General features: G+C 42.3%; 1 long non-coding RNA gene across 2 annotated transcripts in view; it reads right to left on the bottom strand.

Annotated features, from left to right (window-relative positions):
• Positions 1-2,747: 2,747 nt before the first annotated feature.
• LOC142751137 (uncharacterized) overlaps positions 2,748-7,281 on the bottom strand; it is a 29,624-nt gene continuing 25,090 nt past the window's right edge. For both annotated transcript variants that reach the window (XR_012882719.1, XR_012882718.1), the window contains 2 exons: positions 4,912-4,981; positions 2,748-3,180 (listed from right to left, as the gene is read on the bottom strand). This is a non-coding gene — a long non-coding RNA (uncharacterized LOC142751137). The remainder of the gene's footprint in view (positions 3,181-4,911; positions 4,982-7,281) is intronic.

The following is a 7,281-nucleotide window of genomic DNA, read 5'->3' as shown; positions in this document are numbered from 1 at the left end:
CTGCAGCAGCATCGGCGTTTGCAGGTAAGTCGATGTAGCCTCTGTCGCCTGGGTGTTAACGAAGAGAAGTGGATGATGCTGATTCGTCAGCATCATACACTTCTATTCACAACGCCCAGCTAGTAAAACAAGTAAAAACGCCCAGATGTACACACACACAATACACGCCCAGTTGTACTTAAGAAAGGCTCATTTGCATAAATATAAAAATGCTCAGAACTTGGCCAAAAATGCTCGTTTATGAAAAAAACAAAACTTTACTGTAATCTACATTGCAGCGCCGATCTGCTGCAATACGAGATAGGGGTTTGAAGTCAGTGTAAAACTAAGTATACCAAAGCATTATATATGCGATCAACAGATCCCATAGTGAAGTCCCTTGGTGGGACTTTAAAAAAAAATGTCAGTTAAATAAAGTTTGTGAAAAAAATAAATAAAAAAATGACAGTCAAAATCAAATAAAACTACTTTTCTTGCCCAAAAAGTGGTTTTATTTAGTAAAAGTGTCAAAACAAATAACACATACACATATATGGTATCCCCGCGATCGTAACAACATGACCAATAAAATGAACACATTAATTAAACCGCCGGATGAACGGCGTCCAGAAAAAACGCAAAAAACAACGGCAAAATTCTCTCTTTTCTCCCATAAAAAATAAAAGTTAATCTATAAGTCCTATGTACCCCAAAATAGAACTAATGAAAACGACACATTGGCCCGCAAAAACCAAGCCCACATACGGCCACATCAACAAAAAAATAAAAAAATTACGGCTTTTGGAGAGAGAGAGAGAGAGAGTGTGTGTGTGTGTGTGTGTGTGTGTGTGTGTGTGTGTGTGTGTGTGTGTGTGTGTGTGTGTGTGTGTGTGTGTGTGTGTGTGTGTGTGTGTGTGTGTGTGTGTGTGTGTGTGTGTGTGTGTGTGTGTGTGTGTGTGTGTGTGTGTGTGTGTTTTTTCCTGGCCTTAAGGGGAACCGCTCCAGTGTTGGAGTTCTTGATTATCAACCCTGGTTGTGTTTCTCTGCATTTGTTCCGATTTTCCCTGTGATTTTTGTGCATTTGACCTAGGTTTTGTCTTAATTCTGCTTGATCTTACATTATCCGTGTACCAACCTCTGGCCTGGCCCTGCCTCTTGATTCGGATTACTGGAAACCACCTGTTACCAACCTGAATCTGAATTATTTTTATTTTTTTAAATAACAGCAGAGAGAGAATAGTAGATCTGTTGAAAGGAATAATAGTATTATGTGTATGGCCTCACAAAGCGGTCGCTGAGCATCATATACCCATCCTTCATAACAATGAAAAGCGCGTTGATATGTGGTTTACCCCCAGATCGAAAGATTTTTTGAAATAATTGTTAATGGCTATATGATTTATCAAATACACATTAGAAATTCTGTGCAAAAAAGCACGGACAATAAAGAAAAATATTGCCAATTTGCTTAGAAAGCATGTTGGTGCGGTTTTCAAACTCATTACTTTTCAATCTGTCGTACTCTCAGGGATTACAATTAGAGATGAGCGAACCGGGACAACCGAACCCGGTTTCGGTCCGAACATCGTGAAAAGTTCGGTTCGCAGCGAATCCGAACTTCACCGGGTTCGGCCGAACACGTTTTGACCGAACCCGGCTTATGAGTCACTGATTTTCCGGTACGCGACGTCAGGAGATAGTCACTGTCCAGGGTGCTGAAAGAGTTAAGCGATCGGCAGTAACTGTTTCAGCACCCTGGACAGTGACTTCCGATCACAATATACATCAACGTGTAAAAAAAATAGTTCCTACTTACCGATAACTCCCTGCTTCTTCCTCCAGTCCGACCTCCCGGGATGACGATTCAGTCCAAGTGACCGCTGCAGCCAATCACAGGCCAGTCATGGGCTGAAACGTCATCCAGGGATGTCGGGCCGCATGTCAAGAGAGGGACGCGTCACCAAGGCAACGGTGATGCGTCCCTCTCTTGACATCCAGCCCGACATCCCTGGATGACGCGACAGTCCATGTGACCGCTGCAGCATGTGATTGGCCTGTGATTGGCTGCAGCGGTCACATTGGCTGAAACATCATCCAGAGATGTCGAGAGGGACGCGTCACCAAGGCAATGGCTGGGAGACCGGATTGGAGGAAGAAGCAGGAAGTTCTCGGTAAGTACGAACGTCTTTTTTTTTTTTTTACAGGTTGCTCTATATTGTGATCGGAATTCACTGTCCAGGGTGCTGAAAGACTTACTGCCGATCAGTTAACTCTTTCAGCACCCTGGACAGTGACTATTTACTGACGTCGCCTAGCAACGCTGCCGTAATGCCGGGTGCACACATGTAGCCACCCGTCATTACGGGAGCTCCATAGACCTCTATGGGCTGCCCGTGCCGTTATCACGGTCACGATTTTTATGGGCTTTCTTGAATTACAGGTCCGGTCCGAACTGGTTCGGTCCGAATCGAACTTTTTCATGAAATTCGGCGAACCAGCCGAACCGAACTTATCATAAGTTCGCTCATCTCTAATTACAATGATTGACATTTTCTACAAGGTAGCCGTACTGAATTGTGGGATGTAAGGGAATCCAGCGCTGATACACTGAGTGCTGGCAAGCGTAGTGAAAAAGCAGTCCCACCTCTTCAGGCACCTTCTGCAGCGCTTTTACAGCGATCGATCACAATGGAGAAAAAAAAAGTACCAGAATTAGGATCAAATGAAAAAGTTTAGCTGCTTACATACAGGACAATGGCATTGTTTGTTTGTTTTTATTTCAATCAAGATAATTTATTCCAAAACTTAGATCATCAGGAAAATTATGAAATTACATGGTGTCCCTGACAAGATCATCTTAGGTTATGGGATCTAGTTCACAGCTTGATTCTGGAAAGCTTTCTGCCAAGCTCTGGGAATCAAACTATCCCTGTCCTCCGCATTTCATCCACAAACCAATGGACAGACGTAAAAAACCAAAAGCATCTGGATCAATGTCTCCAATATTACAGTATGATCAAACAAATAAAGGCAGTAGGAGTAGTGTTCAAGCATCATTTGCTGCGCCCATTGTCCATCTATCCATATTTTCACGTGTCATGTTAAACCCACTCATTCCAAGTCTTGATTCTGCCGGGGAGTCTTCCGCTCCTAGACCTGTTTCCCTATGATAACTCAGAGGAATATGAGGTTGAGAAAATTCTAGAATGCAAAAGGTAGATGGTAAAATGGGATCTTGCAATGTCTGATTGCCTGAAAAATTTATGAGAGCCTCTATGCAAAATCCATGCTTGAAGTTTAATCAAAGAATTTCATGCTTCTCATTGTGGTCTATAAGGTCTACACGTTCAGAGTCCCCTTTGAGGGGGGGGGGCAATGTTGGCGATGAAAAAGCTGTATGTTCCCCAAAGTGGTACCAATAAAAACTACAAGTCGTGTAGCAGAAATACAGCTATGTCAACAGAAGAATAAAAATGGTATGGCTCTTAGAATATTGCAACACAAAAACAAATACTTTCATTTTTAAAAATTGTTTAGTTATCGCCGAGATTGAACTGACCCAGAGAATAAAGTTATTATGGTATATAGCGTACATTTAAAATGCAAAAAAAAATATGACAGAAGTGATGTTCCCCCCCCCATTCTCCCCACAAAAAAAGCTAATCAATAAGTTATAGGTACCCCAAAATGGTGGTATTAAAAAAAAAAACTCGTCCTGCAAAAAACAAGCCCTCACACGGCTATGTCGACAAACAAAATAAAAAGTTATGGCTCTTGGAAAGCGATGATGAAAAAACTGACAAAAATCGCTTGGTTATTAAGGACCAAAATAGGATGGTCACTAAAGGGTTAAATTATAGTCAATACCCATTTTAAGCCTTTTGAAATCCACTTGCTAAAAAAAGGGTTGCCTCAAGATCAACATCCTTAGGGTTTGTGATAAATGTCTGATCACTGGAGGCCCCACCACCAATCACTAGAACAGGGGTTCCAAAGCCCTTTGTTGCTCCTCACCACACAAACACAGTGAGGAGGAACACAATGCGCCTCTGTCAGAAATCAGCGGTTGTAAGGGTATGTTCACACGCAGTAGCAAAATACGTCTGAAATTACGGAGCTGTTTTCAGGTGAAAACAGCTCCTGAATTTCAGACGTTTTTGCAAGTACTCGCGTTTTTCGCTGCGTCTTCTACGGACGTTATTGGAGCGGTTTTTCAATGGAGTCAATGAAAAATGGCTCCAAAAACGTCTCTTTGACGCAGGAGTATTTTTACAGCGATCTTGACAGCGATGCGTAAAATTCTACCTCGTCTGAACAGAACATCGTAAAACCCATTGCAAGCAATGGGCAGATATTTGCAGAAGTAATGGAGCTGTCTTTTCAGGCATCATTCGAGGCGTAAAACGCCCAAATTACGTCTGAAAATAGGCCATGTGAACATACCCCTAAGGGTATGTTCACACGAGGGCGTCCGTAACGGCTGAAATTACGGGGATGTTTCAGCCTGAAAACATCCCCGTAATTTCAGCCGTAACGGCATGTGCAGGCGCTTGAGCGCCGCGTCCATTACGGACGTAATTGGCGCTGCTATTCATTGAAGTCAATGAATAACGGCTCCAATTACGGCCAAAGAAGTGACAGGTCACTTCTTTGACGCGGGCGTCTATTTACGCGCCGTCATTTGACAGCGGCGCGTATATTACGCCTCGTGTGAACAGACAAACGTCTGCCCATTGCTTTCAATGGGCAGATGTTTGTCAGCGCTATTGAGGCGCTATTTTCGGACGTAATTCGGGGCAAAAACGCCCGAATTACGTCCGTAATTAGTGCGTGTGAACATACCCTAATTGTGCCTGGTGGCTGCTGGAGCAATCAGCTGTTATGTTCAATTAACAGAGACACCTGTAAAGGGGATGACCTTCTGTCACTTACCCCATGGATCCTGTATTGTTCTTCTCTCTGGCAGTGCACTTCCTGGGCATCTTCGAGATTGTCGCGTGTTCTTTTGAAGAAATTAAAAACGTTATTAAAATCATAGTAAATTACAAGTACATTTTGTTGAACATTCTAATTTTTTGCATAATTAACAAGGGATGTCCTTTTCTCATAATAGGCCATCTACTGTATATCCTATTGTTGGGGGTGCGACTACATGCATCCATGACCATCAGCTGTATTGAACGTGGCATAGTGCCCGTACCAACGCTCCTTCGATGACAGTTTCAAACCGGTTTGTTCTGTCAATTCCTGACACACTTTTCGTGGGAGTTCACAGAAGTCTGTACTCTGAATTGCGGCTTAAAGTGTGTGCGCGATTGACATTACAAGCAGGTTAAAAGAATGAAGGGATAGAAGGCCTCGTAGAAGCGCCGCTTACACAAAAAATAGGAAACACGCCTCCGATATTTGCACACAATTCTACTAGGCCTGTAATATGTCATGATGATCGTAACATTGCTTTAATTTTTGTGGATTAAATTACAATATTGTTTGAAAAATGAACAAAAAAAAACAAACTTACGGACGAAGTTCCATCACATCCTTCAGGAACATAAGCTTCTGGGTGTACATTGGTCCTGGCAAGAATTCCAATTTGTTTTAGGTTATATTCACACGCTTAGCAAAAAACGTCTGAAAATACGGGAGCGGTTTTCAAGCGAAAACAGCTCTTATTCTCAGATGTTTTTGTAACAACTCGTGTTTTTTGCGGCGTATTTTGACAGCGACGCGTAAAATTAAGCCTCATGGGAACAGAACACCGTAAATCCCATTGCAAGCAATGGGCAGATGTTTGTAGGCGTAATGGAGCAGTTTTTTCAGGCGCAATTCGAGGCGTAAAACGCCCGTATTACGTCTGAAAACACTGCGTGTGAACATACCCTTAACTATGTACTTTAACTCCTTAAAGACCAGGCCAATTTGAGTTTTTTCATTATTATTCATTATTTTTCCTCCCCGCCATCCAAAAGCCATAACATTTCTCTTTCTTTGTCGACATAGCTATATGAGGGTTTGTTTTTTGCGGGACAAGTTATAGTTTTTTCATGGCACCATTTATTGTACCGCATAATGTACTGGGAATCAGAAAAAAAATTATTTGTGGGGTAAAATAGGCAAAAAACAGCGATTACACCATTTTTTGGGTGAGTGGGGGGGGGTTGTTTTTACGGCGTCCAGCAGGCGGTAACAACTACATGTTCACCTTATTCTACAGGTTGATACGATTACGGCGATACCAAATTTATATGTTTTGTTTTATAGGGTTGTCAGGATACCAGAATTTGGACTTCGATACCGACACTTTGTGTAGTACTGCGATTTTCGATAACAAAACGATACTTTGCCAACGGTAATAAAAAAAAAAGTTCTTCCATTTTCTGATGTGAGGCACGAGGTGTGATGAATTTTGAATGTGCCTCACATTAATAGTAATTAACCCCATCATGTTTCAAAGTTATAATTGACAACAATATGTTGTGCAGGTTATTACGGCCGCGTCAATACCGAATCTGTATATTTCATGGATTGAGACTTATTTTAATGTTTATTGTAAAAAATGTGTGTATTTATTTAATTTTTTTAACATTACTTTGTTTTTAAACTTTAACGTACTGGCATATATCTATATGCCAGTACATTAGCCGGTGTATGGATAGTACATAGGCAGTTGTTAGGGCATACTTAGGTATGTCCTAACAGGAAATATGGTAAGACAGCCCTGGGTCCTTCATGGCGCTGACATAAGGGAGTAGGGAGCTCTCCGGACCTGCCTAATCATGAACCCACATTTACATCACACAAGACCAAGCAGACACTTTGAATTTATTGTAAGTCTCTAGCAGAGCAACGGAGAGAAGATAAGTGCTCTTTCTGAAAGCGGACTTTCAACACGAAGTATGTACTTCACTGTGGCCGACGCCGGCTTTGGTGATCGGAGAACCCTGGTGTGGTCGTGGTTCAGTTGCTGACTCACTATTGTGAGAGTCGTTTCCGAGAAGATATCGCCCTGCAAGGGAGGTAAATCACTTCTTTTATATACAGAATCTGCCCCGAGTCTTTTGGCACCAAAGCCACGTGTATTCTGTCTAGCGACAGTGTTTGCCATTTTGACTTGATGCGCCCTGCCCTACTCTGGTCTTTTGCTGCGGAGTACAGCATAACTGGGACTGATCCAGGCACACTCCCTGTGGTGGCTTTGATTAATCTTGATCATAAGTACGTCATGCCGCCTGTGACTAGGAAGGAGAAGCAGGCAGTAAGCCGTTCATCATCGGACCACAAGGATCAGCTATCTGATGATGA

This window comes from Rhinoderma darwinii, chromosome 3, assembly GCF_050947455.1.
Source record: "Rhinoderma darwinii isolate aRhiDar2 chromosome 3, aRhiDar2.hap1, whole genome shotgun sequence".
Classification (NCBI taxonomy): domain Eukaryota; kingdom Metazoa; phylum Chordata; class Amphibia; order Anura; family Rhinodermatidae; genus Rhinoderma; species Rhinoderma darwinii.
The sequence above is the reverse complement of the archived record's forward strand: the minus strand, read 5'-3'. Positions and strand labels throughout refer to the sequence as shown.